This window comes from Leptodactylus fuscus, chromosome 1 (assembly GCF_031893055.1).
Source record: "Leptodactylus fuscus isolate aLepFus1 chromosome 1, aLepFus1.hap2, whole genome shotgun sequence".
In the NCBI taxonomy this organism is placed as follows: domain Eukaryota; kingdom Metazoa; phylum Chordata; class Amphibia; order Anura; family Leptodactylidae; genus Leptodactylus; species Leptodactylus fuscus.
This window is the reverse complement of record NC_134265.1, coordinates 309,985,652-309,999,386: the sequence shown is the minus strand read 5'-3', so window position 1 is coordinate 309,999,386 and position 13,735 is coordinate 309,985,652.

Sequence of the window (13,735 nt, the reverse complement as noted above, 5' to 3'; positions counted from 1 at the left end):
GACCCCATTATAGTCTACAGAGATCCGTGTGCTTTCACTGCACACCGCTTGCAAATGTGATCAGTATTCCATTCGGGGGGTGTGGGGGGGGGTGTCCCCATGTGGATTACCCCGAGCGGAATACCAACGCAGATGTGAACAACCCTGACTCTGAATGCAACTGTATTGAACTTGTACATGCTGAAGATGGATTTTCCTTGACAATGCTTTGTAATGCATTGCATTAGTGATCAGACCCCTGGGGTTCAAGACCCCTAGGCGATTTAATAAATGCAAAAATTAAAAAAAAAAAATGTAAGAAAAAAAATATATATATATTTTTTTAAAGTATTAGAGGGATCCTATTACTGGATACCCAAGAAAATGTCTGCTTACATCAGGCAGGCATGCGCAGTTGGCTCTGCCCGAGGCCCGACAGCAGAGCAGACTGTGCATGCCTACAAGTTTGAAGCCATTCAGGCTATTCCTACGTGTTAGTCAGAAAAAAAGGGTATCCAATGATAGGATCACTTTAAAAACTGAAATCACCCCCTTTCTCTAGAACACATATAAAAGTACTTAAATACTAGGAAACATATACACGTTAGGTATCCCTGTGTCCGAAAAATGCCCCAAAATGGTAGAACTAAAAAGTACACCAGACGCTGTAAAAAAAAAAAAAAAAAATACACCCTATATATCCCCGTACACGGAAGTATAAAAAAGTTACGGGTGTCAGAATATGGCGACTTTTAGAAAAAAAAACATTTTGGCACAATTTTGGATTTTTGTTAAGGGGTTAAAATGTAAATAAAACCATATAAATTTGGTATCTTTGGAATCGTACCGAAACATAGAATACTGTACAGGAGAAATTTCATTTTGGCTGCACAGTGAATGCCGTAAAAACGAATCCCGTAAGAAAATCGCACAAATGGACTTTTTCTTCAAATCCCCCCCATTCTTAATTTTTTTTCTAGCTTCCCAGTACATTGTACAGAATAATTAATGGCGGCATCATGAAGAAAAATTTGTCCCGCAAACATTGACCTCATATGGCTCTGAGAGCGGAGAAATAAAAAAGTTGTGGGGTTTGGAAGGGGGGAGTTAAAAACGAAAAATGCCCTCGGCGGTAAGAGGATAACTTGTAAATTACATTTTGTATGTTTTACAGTTGACTTTGACAGTTGACAGTGACTTTGAGAAAGGAAGCTTTTTTTATCCGAAACGCGTCAGTCTGGCGCAGTTTCCATGTTTGTAACCTGCGTGTGAAGATTTATATATGTGGACACAATAAAGAGGAGTTTTAACTTTCCATTGAGGCTGCGCTGGTACTATTTTGAACGATTTGAATGTTATAAAGCTCCGGGCCGAGGGAGACAGTTCTGTGCGATAGCCGTTCATGAAGGAAAGTGAAGGTGGTGAAACGACATCAACAAACATCCGATATTGCTGCTGGTGGCTGAGTATTCCCTTATTCCTTTCCTACATATTGTCTATGATTTACAGTTGTTTGAAGGAAAATGAGCACGAGTACCTCTAATACGGATTGGGAAATGCTGCTAAGCTCTTCGTCTATGTCAAAAGATTTCCCTGAAAAACAAAAACCACAAATTTTCCAATCTTAAGCATCTTACTATTGATTGGAAAGTCAAAAAAAAAGCCAAATAAATGAGGGTAGAAGGAACCCAGATTCTGTCATGAAGAGTTCACATACTGGAGTCCTCACTCCATAATAAAAAGGCTACTTATTGAAAATGGGCGCTGCATTCGTCTCCCCGCACTGACAATGGACACTGATATGGCTGCTATTATAGTTATGGTGATTGATATGGCATACATTTATTGATACAGCTAATAGGTTGTGTAATCTTAGGGAGATCATCTATGTACCACATTTATCAGAAAACTGGAGCCATGGTGATAAAAATCTGGTGCATATTCAGACCAGCTGTTCACACTGCCTATTAGTAGGTTTTGCCCTATAAGTTTACACTACATCTGAGGAAAGTCTAAAACAAAACAGGAAGTTAATATATTTTGCAGTAAGATGCCAAAAACGTCCTAGAGATGAACGTCCTATCACTAAATTCAAGTAACCTTTAATAGGCTCCTCTGATACCAGCACTATTGGTATTTTTTCCCTATCCCTCACCATTCTTGAGCAATCAGTGCAGATAGTTTTGGTACCTGATGTGCTACTTAGGCTCTGCACAGTCAAGAATGAAATCTCAGGCAGTGGTTGGCAAGAATGGGTGATTCAGACCATTGACTCTGTCCACCTCTGATTGGACAGAGTCGGAGAGCTCTGAATTATGTCCCCCTGGCTTGCTCTTGCCCGAGACCACCCGCTTGTAGACATTAGAAGCTTTACTAGCATACCAGGCACAAAAACTAACTGCACCAACTGCTCAGGAATGGTGGGAGATAAACAAAAAAAAAATCAGTGTTACGAGCTGGAGTTGGTGAAAGGTGCTCTTTAACCAGATAAAGACCAAGCACCACACATTTGGGGCAAAAAGTACAGTGTGGGTTTAATTTTCCTGAAATCTTGAAAGGAGTGTGTAGGGTGCCCGGATGCCAGAGACTGATTTGTTTTCTCATTTCCATGCTATGTACCATTCAAAGGACCAGATTCACTATTGTGGTTTAGACTAGACAATGGCGTAAACATAGGGCATATCCGGCGCATTTCTGGCATAATGTAGTGCATCTTGGTGCCTCTAGCTTGGCCTACAATCTTTCGACATGCTAGACTCCGCAGAAAAAGGGGTGTGGCTTAAATGCACCACGATACAGCAAAATGTTGCCAGAAAATCAGTAAACCAACTAAAAGGTGGTATAAAGGCAGACTAGATAGTCTAAGGATAGGCCAGATTTATCATCCAGCATCAGTCACTGTGACAAATCTGACATATTCTCAGACTGCTTATCTACGTTTGCACTGTCTATTAGTAAAACTGAGACAATGAGTGCTATATATTGAACACAGGAAGTGGCAGAGCTTCTGCCTTAGGGTAAGTTCACACGTGGGTTTTTGAACTGGTTTGACTCAGATGCTGCTTCAGAATCCAGTCCAAAAAATGGCTAGCCACGACTGGGTGCCGATGCGGTGCAGTGCACTGGCATCCAGTCACGGCAATCCGCTCCGGATTAGGCCCAAATGAATGGGTCTAGTCAGGAGGGAGTGTCGCGCTGCAGACACTGTGGCGGATTCCGTCGCGAAATCCGTGGCAAGAAAGGGCAGCTTGCTTCAATGTCAATGGGAGACGTTTTTTGGAGCAGGATTAAAAAGCCGGTCCAAAAAACCCAGTGTGATCTTACCCTTAATGTGACTCGTCAACCATGGGATTGGCAGGTGACTTCAGGCACATGAAGCTGCGGGTTCCTAGCAGTCTCAGCTTAGTTCTGCCAGTGACTAATGTCCCTGTTACAGTGGAAAATTACAAAATAAAAAAAAAGTATTCCGAATGGAATACAAATCCAATTGCAAGCACTGTGCTGTAAAAGCACACGGACCCCATAGACTATAATAGGGTCTGTGTGCTTGCCGCGTGGTGCCCGCACAAATCATGCAGACAGGAAAGTAGATGGTGAACTACTTTCCTGACTGCAAGATCCGTGCGGAGATCTGGAGGTAAGCACACGGACTCCATTATAGTCTATGGGGTTCATGTGCTTCTACTGCACCAGCGCTTGCACTTAGTATTCCATTCTGGGGGGTCCTCATGCGGACTCCCCCGGATGGAATCCAAACGGTGATGTGAATGAGGGGTCAGTCTAGGTTTACACTGCAATTTTTGCAAAATACACATCTGAAAAATCTGAAGAGTATTTTGTCTGTGGCGACTGCGTCAGAAAAGCTGAGGCGCTTTTATCCGTAGTTTTCTTCTGGTACACAAGTGGGGTTGTTCAGCCACTAGGCAAGCACCTCAGATATATGGGCATAAAGAGACTGACACTGAAGCCAGAGAGAGAGAAGGTGAAATACTTTCAGCAAAAAAAATGTCACCGCCTCCCATTGAAAATCAGCTCCAAAACTGCAATGTGAACCCAGCCCAAGAAAACTCATTGTTGCCCATAGCAACCAATCACAGTGCAGCTTGCATTTATTAAGAGCACTGTAAGGGCTAGTTCACATGGAGTTTTTTGGTCAGGGTTTTGAGGCCGTAAACACCTCAAAACCCTGACCAAAAAAACGGCTCCCATTGAAATCAATGGGAGCCGCGCAGGAGCTTTTTCCGGGAGTCGTTTCTTCCGGCTCCCGGAAAAAAGAAGCGAGATGTTCATTCTTTAGGCCGAGTCGCCTCGCGATTAGGCCTGAAGACATTCCCTCCTCCGGACTAGGCCCATTTATTGAGCCTGATCCGGAGGAGGGTGCGCGGCTGGAAGCTGGTGCCGTGCACCGGCTTTGAGTTCCGCAACATGTTTTATGGATCGGAACCTGAGGCAGCCTCCGCCTCAGGTTCCGATCCAAAAAACTCTGTGTGAACTAGGCCTAAGAGATTGAAGCTGTTGTGGTTGGTTGCTATGGGTAACAATGTCCGTGTCCTGCATGACTGCGCCTATACCATACACTATGGCGGATGTGAGTGATCCCCTCTGCTCTACACCTCCATACAGCTCCTTATATACACTTATAGCATATCCTAGCTGTACCATACACTATGGCGGATGTGAGTGATCCCCTCTGCTCTACACCTCCATACAGCTCCTTATATACACTTATAGCATATCCTAGCTGTACCATACACTATGGCGGATGTGAGTGATCCCCTCTGCTCTACACCTCCATACAGCTCCTTATATACACTTATAGCATATCCTAGCTGTACCATACACTATGGTGGATGTGAGTGATCCCCTCTGCTCTACACCTCCATACAGCTCCTTATATACACCTATAGCATATCCTAGCTGTACCATAGACACCTATGGCATACCTCCCAACTTTTGAAGAACCGAAAGGGGGTCAAAATGTGCGGCCCCTCTCCTCTGGACGCAGATCTGAGTTGAAATCGGGACATACCTCCCTCCAACCGGGACCGCGGGACATGTCACCCAAATTGTGACTGTCCCGCGGAAATCGGGGCGGTTGGGAGGTATGCCTATGGTGTGACTATACCCCGTATAAGGCTGAGTAATGGAGAGGATATCGGTGATATATCCTGAGCACATGGCGTCACTGGCAGGAGGAGGCAGCCCTGTACATAGTATGGCAGTGCTGCCAGTCCCCTCACACAGTCATACCTGCGCCACCAGGCAGCTCCGCCATGTCTGCTCTGTGTGCGCCTCCTCTAACGCCTCCTCCGCTCTCACTTCCCGCCACACGGCAGCTGTTTCTGATCAGGTCCGTGCGGGTGTGACACTGCGGAGCGGAGGATGAGCGAGAGGCGCCACTGCCGGCTGTACATGAGGTTAGGGCCGAGGCTAGAGGGGGGCAAACACCAGCAGTAAGTGAGCCAGGCTATGAATGGTGACCGGACTGTCACAGAGCGCGGGCCGCCATGGAGAACACATAGAAACCTTTTTCAGTTTTGAAGTAGGAGCAGAGATCGGGGGAGGGGCTTCCTAGCTGTGCTAGTTGTAGCTCTGCCTCCAGCCCAGCAGGGGGCGCAGGTCCAGTCCTGACCTGCAGATTATTTAGCACACTGACAATGTCTCCTGCCTCAGGGTCGTGACTAGAGTGGAGTTGCTCCTGGTAGGTGTGATGTCAAAGGAAGGGGCGTGGCCTCTCAGAGGAGGGCGGAGTTTCGGCCATCACTGCTCTGTGCTGTGTAGAGGAAGCCAGAGCAGAGCACATGGAGCTGGAGAACAGAAAGCAGAGGGGATTGTAGCGTGGTAATGGAGGTTGGAAGGGGAGAGACAGGTTTGTTTTACATGAGACGGCATGTTGGATGAGGCTGAGGGGAGTGAGTGATGTAGTTACATGGGACTGCACGTTGGATGAGGTAAGGAGTGATGTAGTTACATGGGACTGCATGTTGGATGAGGCTGAGGGAAGGATTGATGTAGTTGCATGGGACTGCATGTTGGATGAGGCTGAGGGAAGGATTGATGTAGTTACATGGGACTGCATGTTGGATGAGGCTGAGGGGAGAGAGTGATGTAGTTACATGGGACTGCACGTTGGATGAGGCTGAGGGGAGAGAGTGATGTAGTTACATGGGACTGCACGTTGGATGAGGCTGAGGGGAGAGAGTGATGTAGTTACATAGGACTGCATGTTGGATGAGGCTGAGGTAAGGAGTGATGTAGTTACATGGGACTGCGTGTTGGATGAGGCTGAGGGAAGGATTGATGCAGTTGCATGGGACTGCACATTAGATTAGGCTGAGGGGAGAGAGTGATGTAGTTACATGGGACTGCACGTTGGATGAGGCTGAGGGGAGAGAGTGATGTAGTGACATAGGACTGCATGTTCGACGAGGCTGAGGGGAGAGTGATGTAATTACATGGGGCTGCATGTTGGCTGAGGGAAGGAGTGATGTAGTTACATGGGACTGCATGTTGGATGAGGCTGAGGGGGGAGTGACGTAGTTACATGGGACTGCATGTTGGATGAGGCTGAGGGGGGAGTGATGTAGTTACATGGGACTGCACATTGGATGAGGCTGAGGGGGGAGTGAGTTAGTTACATGGGGCTGCACGTTGGGTAAGGCTGGGGGGGGGTGAGTTATGTAGTTACACGGGACTGCATGTTGGATGAGGCTGAAAAGAGAGTGATGTTTTATATGGGACTGTATCCTGGAGGGTCTGGGCGATTGGATTGATGTTTAGGGTGGTATAGGAGTCGTTGGCATGGAGGGAGACAGGGTTCTTTGGGTGTTTCTGGCATTTAAGGGGGAGCAGGTGATCTTTGGGGGTACTTCTGCATCTAAGGGGGAGGGCAGTGGCGTGCACAGTATTTCATGCTCAGCAGTGCCCCCCCCCCCCCCCCAGTATTACATGCCCAGCAGTGTCCTCCCCGCACACAGTATTTCATGCCCAGCAGTGCCCCCCCACAGTATTTCATGCCCAGCAGTGTCCCCCCACACACACACAGTATTTCATGCCCAGCAGTGTGTCCCCCCACAGTATAGCAAGCCCAGCAGTGCTCCCCCATACAGTATAACATGCCCATGCTGCGACCTGTGTCCTTGTTTGGAGGTCCCTGGGGTGCGTTTACTATATGGAGGTCTTCCCATAGATAATTAATATTTTTGTACTATGATAATTCTATGTTGTATTTGCACTCTAAAAATTATGGATATTGTATGTATCCTTATATGTATGCAATGAGAGTGTCATTTACTTACTAATATATAGTATTATCTCAATTGGGCCTCCATTTTTTGTATGGTTGTACCACCTCATTATCTCTTTTCTTATATATGTTTTAACATGTATTTAAATAAAGTCTGATATATTTTTGTTAAACATTTTTTGTGGCATTGCGCTTTTTTAGCATAGTGTTTCAAGATAGAAAGAAGGTAGTATGACTATAGCCTGATATAAATGGTGTCTCTTTGTATTAATATTCCCCCAATATCCCCTGATACCCCCATGATATAACCAATCCCCCCAATGTGCTCTAAGACCATCAATGTCACCTGCTGCCACCATGTTTTTATACCCTCCTGTAATGTAACCTGATTCCCCCAATAATATAATCCCCCACAATGTCCCCTTATTATAACCCCCCCGATGTGTGAATATTATACTCACCTCCGCCATCCCGCGGTGACGCTGCTTCTTCTTCCAGATTGTGAGCCACATACAAGGTAACAGGAGTTCTGAGAGGACATGAGTGACCCGACAGGGGGGACACAAGGCAGTGATTATTCCACCACCTGCACCAGGACACGTTACTTGTCTGTTCTCCTCGCACCTTGTAGACCGCAGGGTACTTTTAACCTATATATCAGAGTGGTAGGGCAGGAGGCCTATGGCTTCCTGCTCTACCGGAGGCTCAGAATCACATAGTTGGAACCTTTTATCACTGTCTTTGCAAACCCGCCAAATATTTAACAAGAAGATCAACAGAACTGGGGAGAAGCGGCTTCATCCCACCCCTACAGGTGACTCTATAGGCCGTTTTTGGCGGTGTCAGGATCACCACTTCCACCCAGGGATCTCCAAATAAGTGCAGTGTCTCTGCTGTCTGCCTCTGGTCTTCAACCCACGGCCTACAAGCTGGTCTCTTACGTTACAAGGACAAACCCAGGTTTGTCCTCCAGGTTCCAGGCCAACTCAGTCTCTTGATAAGATGACGTCTTCCATGTTGTTGAGGGTTCACAACTGGATCTGTGCTGTACCCATCCCAACTAGCAACATGGACTCTTTTCCATTTTTCTGTTTGCAACATTGTCTAGCCTCTCCAATGGTAGTTCTGTGGCTCAGCCCCATTGTCTACGTACTGGACCCTACTCGGTTCACAGGTGCCATACTGAAGACCCTGCCTCTGTCCTACGGAGACATCTTGGGGCTTTTTGGATCTATGGAACCAGCTACCCCCAATGGCCAGGGGCGAGACTTCTGCACTACAAATACAGGAGGAAAGTACTGAAGTACATTTACACTCATAAATAATGATTCTGGAAGGGGGCAAATATTTTTTTATGATGATTACATTGGACGTGACTAGAAAGAAATAATAATAATTGTGGCTCCTGCGAACGCCGAGCATGTACTGGGAGATGGTAATAATTGACCTCACGGGTCTGAAGCCTCCATGATATGTACAGTATATATATATATATATATATATAGTGTGTGAGTGTGTGTAACAAACAATGGACTGTATGAGACATGTGCGGCACCGCAGCATCACACAAACCCCTGACAGATGCACTCCATGAAGGTTATATGAAAGTCTAATGTAAATAACAAAGAAAAAATGCTTGGCACTCACTGAAGTTGCATAAAAAGTTGTAAACTTCATTGAAGAACGTCCATACAAAGTTAAAAACGGGAGGAGGCACGCTCAAAAAAACCGAGCGACAGCTGTTTCGTATACAAGATATACTTTTTCAAGCTCGTTGGTTTTCAAGAGCGTGTTACCTTCTATTTATACTAGTGAAACACTTCAATCACGTTTGTTTTTTAACTATTACATGTCCGTAACTTATTTACTCGTATAGAAGGACACCTCCGTGATAAAAACACTTCTATGTGTGAACAAGAACAAACATTTCAAAATTTTATATTGAATAAAGTGATCCACACTATTTTAATAAACTTTAATTAATCCAGAAAAAGAGCTAAGAACCTATGGACTATTATCCATAGAATCCTATAGTGCTGTCTCCACCAATAAGGGACCTGCCGACAACAGGCTCCTCCCCTTGGGGGTGTGTTTACATTGCCAGACCTGAAGGAGAACTTCAACTTTTTACTATTACTAGAAAGGTTATATTGGCTATTAAAGCTGTCTAACCAGTCAGATTATAGCCTATAGAACAAAGAAAATTGATTACACCAATAGGAGACCTGAAGACCATAGGCTACTTCTCTTTTGGGCGTGTCTAAATAAGCGGACCTGAAGGAAAACCATTTCTTTGTTATACTGCACTTTGAAAAAAATCATCCACTTTGCTCAAAGGCGACTGACCAATAGAGTTCCTGCCTACACTTCAAAGGAAGACCGCCTTCCAATGAGAATTAGAGCTACATGGTACATACATTCAATGGGCAATTCTCACTGAACTGTTATTCTTAAGCTCCTCCTCTTTTTCGAAGTCCGGACCTGAATGAAGACTGCACTCTTCGTGTAAGAAGAGAAATGCTGACGTGGGACAAAATATTAACCAATCAGAATTGAGCCTACACATCAAATAAAAAACCGCTATCCAATCAGCACGGAGCCTACTTTTTATTGCAAATCTGTGTTACCTGTGATGACGGGAATACTAGAAATTGAACCCACAATACAACAGCTCCCAATAAAATGTCACTATTATCGGGGGGATAACGCAGATAATATGAATGCTGCTTTACAACAAGATAGTAAAGTCCGAAATATCATCAAAATCAAACAAGCCTATGGCGATCATCGCCATTATAGTTCTCCCAATCAGGTCTCACCACTGTCAAGGAGGTAACGCAGACAATGTGAATACTACTTTACAAAAAAAAATGCTCATGTCCAATTTATCATTTAATTTTTATTTTAAATATGATTTTTATTGAAAAGAAGAAAGCTTTTACAATACAATAAAAAAAGCAATAACAAACATAAGAAGAATCGGCATACGTCCAAGCAGTAAAATAGGAATCGCAAGCTGGAACTCCGGGCTGTAGGTCAAATACATGAATGACACAAACATGACCGAACATACAAAGACCAAAGGACCAGATACACAGACGCTACAAAGACACCAATTCTACAAGAAGACAAGAAAGGAATGAAAAGGGGAACACAACCAGAAGGGAACAGGAAAGAGACAAGAAAAAGAGAAACAAGGGAGACGGAATAGGAACAGAAAAGAACAAGAAAACCAAACAATGACATAAACAACATAACCACATACCTGAATACAATACCAGAAAAACACAAAATGCATCCGAAAAATTGAACATGATAAAGTAAAATAAAGCCACCTGGGGTAATAACATAGTAGGTAAATAGTAATCAAGGGGACCCCCTGGGGGCGGCCTAAGGTCGAGGAGATAGAACATCCTTATTAGACTCCACATATGAAATCCAGAGAGACCACTGGGATCGAAACCTGGCATAAGTATGGTTTTTCTTAGACAACAAACGTTCCAAGGTACATGCCAAGTTCACATGATGAACTAGTTCAGCTAAGGTCAAACACAGAGCGGACTTCCACTGGCGAGCGATCATGGCTCGAGCTGCGAGCACGATCTGACCCAGGACGACCTGCATCTCCGAGGGGAAACTACCAATATCTAGGAAACAAAGGGCGAGACCAGGAGAGGGACTGATATCAAAACCAGCTATGGTGGACATGAAATGAAATACCGCTATCCAGAAGGTTCGTACCGGAGGGCAATCCCACCACAGATGCAAGAATGAACCTACTTGGCCGCATCCCCTCCAGCAGAGTCTAGAACAAGAAGAATCAATATGCGCCAACTGGGTCGGAGTCCTATACCACCTCAGCATAATTTTCAAAGCCGTTTCCCAATGTGCAGCCCCCTTAGATACACGTTTAACAATCCCAGCTGCCGTATACCAGTCAGACAGAGGGATGGTTCTGGCAAGATCCGCCTCCCAACGGAGCAGGTGAAGAGGCTTGACCCGCTCCGGAGGGACAGAGAAAAAGCCATAAAACACAGATAACCCACCTCTAACAGGCGTGGACCCATTCCACAACTTTAAAGCTAGCCTGGGAAAGGTCAATCTAGAGGGTTCGTAGGATTGAAAAAAATGACGCAACTGCAAAAATTTAAAAAAATCCGACTTAGGGAGCTGGAACTCTTCCTGTAACATGGAGAATGATTTAAACCCGTCGTCCGTAAACAGCTGTGACACTCTATAGAGACCCTTAGAGACCCAACCACGGAGTCGCAGCTGGGGAAGAAAGGAGGTTAAATATAGTATGGGTAGCTTTGATAAAGGGACCAGGTCTTCTCTGGAAGTATATGACAAAAAATGACGCCAAGCAGACACCGTGGCCCTAATACTCAGTAAGGGAGGGGAAGTGACGGGCAGACTTGAATCCTTAGGGCGTAAAATAGGGGCATCCAAAAGGCATTCCTCAATTTCGGCCCAGCGCCATTTAGAAGTCTCATCCCACCCGACCCTAAGATGATCTAGGACAGACGCCATATAATATTTTTTAACATCGGGGACATCCGCACCCCCATGGGACCAAGGGCGTGTCATCACCTTAAGTCGAACTCTGGATCTCTTACCCTCCCAAATGTAGTTGGAAAGAATGGACTGAAGTTTGGTAAAATAGGAATCAGGGAGGGGGATAGCAACTGTACGGAACATATACAAGATTAAGGGTAACACCATCATCTTGACAATAGCAATTCTGCTCGCCCAAGACAACATTGGCTGTGAGAAAGAGGCAAGAAGAGAAGTAACTTTGGTCAGAAGGGGGATGTAATTGACAGAAAACAGATCAGAACTAGGGGCCGTCAGGGAGATGCCAAGATAAGTTATACGAGAGTCATTCCATTGGTAGGGGAATTGAGAGCAGAGATCCCGTCTCAACGAGGGAGAAATGAGAACAGGCAATATCTGTGATTTGGAGGAATTTACCTTATAATAAGAAACTTTACCAAATCCCTCCAAGACCTCCGTGGCAGCACTCAAGGAGGAACTAGGAGAAGTCAGGGCCAGTATGACATCATCAGCATATAAGCCGATTTTATGTTGCTGGCGACCCACAATAATACCCTCGATATTTCCCGCCGACCGAATGGACTCCGCCAGAGGCTCCATCACAAGCGCAAAGATAATAGGGGAAAGAGGGCAGCCCTGGCGAGTACCATTCGAGATCCGAAAGGGCTCAGACAGGAAGCCCGATGAGAGTACACGAGCGGACGGGTGGGAGTACAGAGCTAGAATAGCAGATTTAAAGACTGGCCCCATACCAAACCTATCCAAAAGGCAGTCTAAGTATCCCCAGTGGACCCTATCAAAAGCCTTCTCAGCATCCAAAGCCAGAAGCAAAGAAGGCGTACCATCTCTTTCGGCTTTTTGAATAAGGTCTATGAACCTCCGTGTGCCGTCCGGAGCCTGCCTACCGAATACAAAACCCACCTGGTCAGGACTAACCAACTGGGGGAGAAGGAGGAGCAACCGCTCAGCAAGGATTTTAGCGTACAATTTAATATCTGTGTTTAGAAGGGAAATAGGTCTAAAATTAGCCGGGACAGTGGGAGATTTACCGGGTTTAGGGATGGTCACTATAGTGGCCGACAACATTTCCTCCGGGAAGCATTGCTCCTCCGCTGCCTTCCTGAACACAGCTAGAAGATAAGGGGACAAAATATCTGCATATTTCTTATAGTAGATCCCTGAGAAGCCGTCAGGGCCAGGGGATTTCAGTGGTTTCAGTGAGGCTATAGCCTCCGTAACTTCAAACAAAGTGATGGGCGAGGCTAGGGAGGCAGACTGCGTAGGGGAGAGGCGGGGCAGGGCCACAGAATCTAAAAATCGATCGATTTCTTTCCTAGATGGCTGGTACGTCTGGGGGTCATCCCTAAGATTGTATAACGACTTGTAATATAAACGAAACTGCTCTGCAATAAGGCGGGGGTCAATTACTTTAGTACCAGAGTCATCCACAAGGTGAGCAATACGGGTTTTGGGACGCGACTGTTTGATTTTTCTAGCTAAAAAGGCGCTAGCCCTACTATTATGCACATAGGCCTGACATTGAAAACGCTTAAAAGCTAGGTCCCGTTGACAAGCCAGAAGGCCCTGCAACCGGAGTTGACATTGCCGAATCTCAGCAGAGACAGAGGGAGTGGGGTTAAGCTTATTAATTGCAGAGAGGGAGGATAGGGAGCGAAGTGCTGCATCTATGTCTTTAGAGCGTTCCTTTTTTGCCCTCGCGCACGCCTGAATGAGCATCCCTCGCATATACGCCTTATGAGCATTCCAGAGCACATGAGGGTCTGATACGGAAGGGGAGTTGAGGGAAAAATATTCCCTCAAGGCCTCACGGAGGTGCTCAGCATAAGAGGGGTGATCTAGGATATACTCATTCAGGCGCCATTGGGTAGGCATAGCAGTGGAGAACTTCTCATGCAGAGAGAGGGACACCGGAGCATGATCAGTCCAGGTGATCAG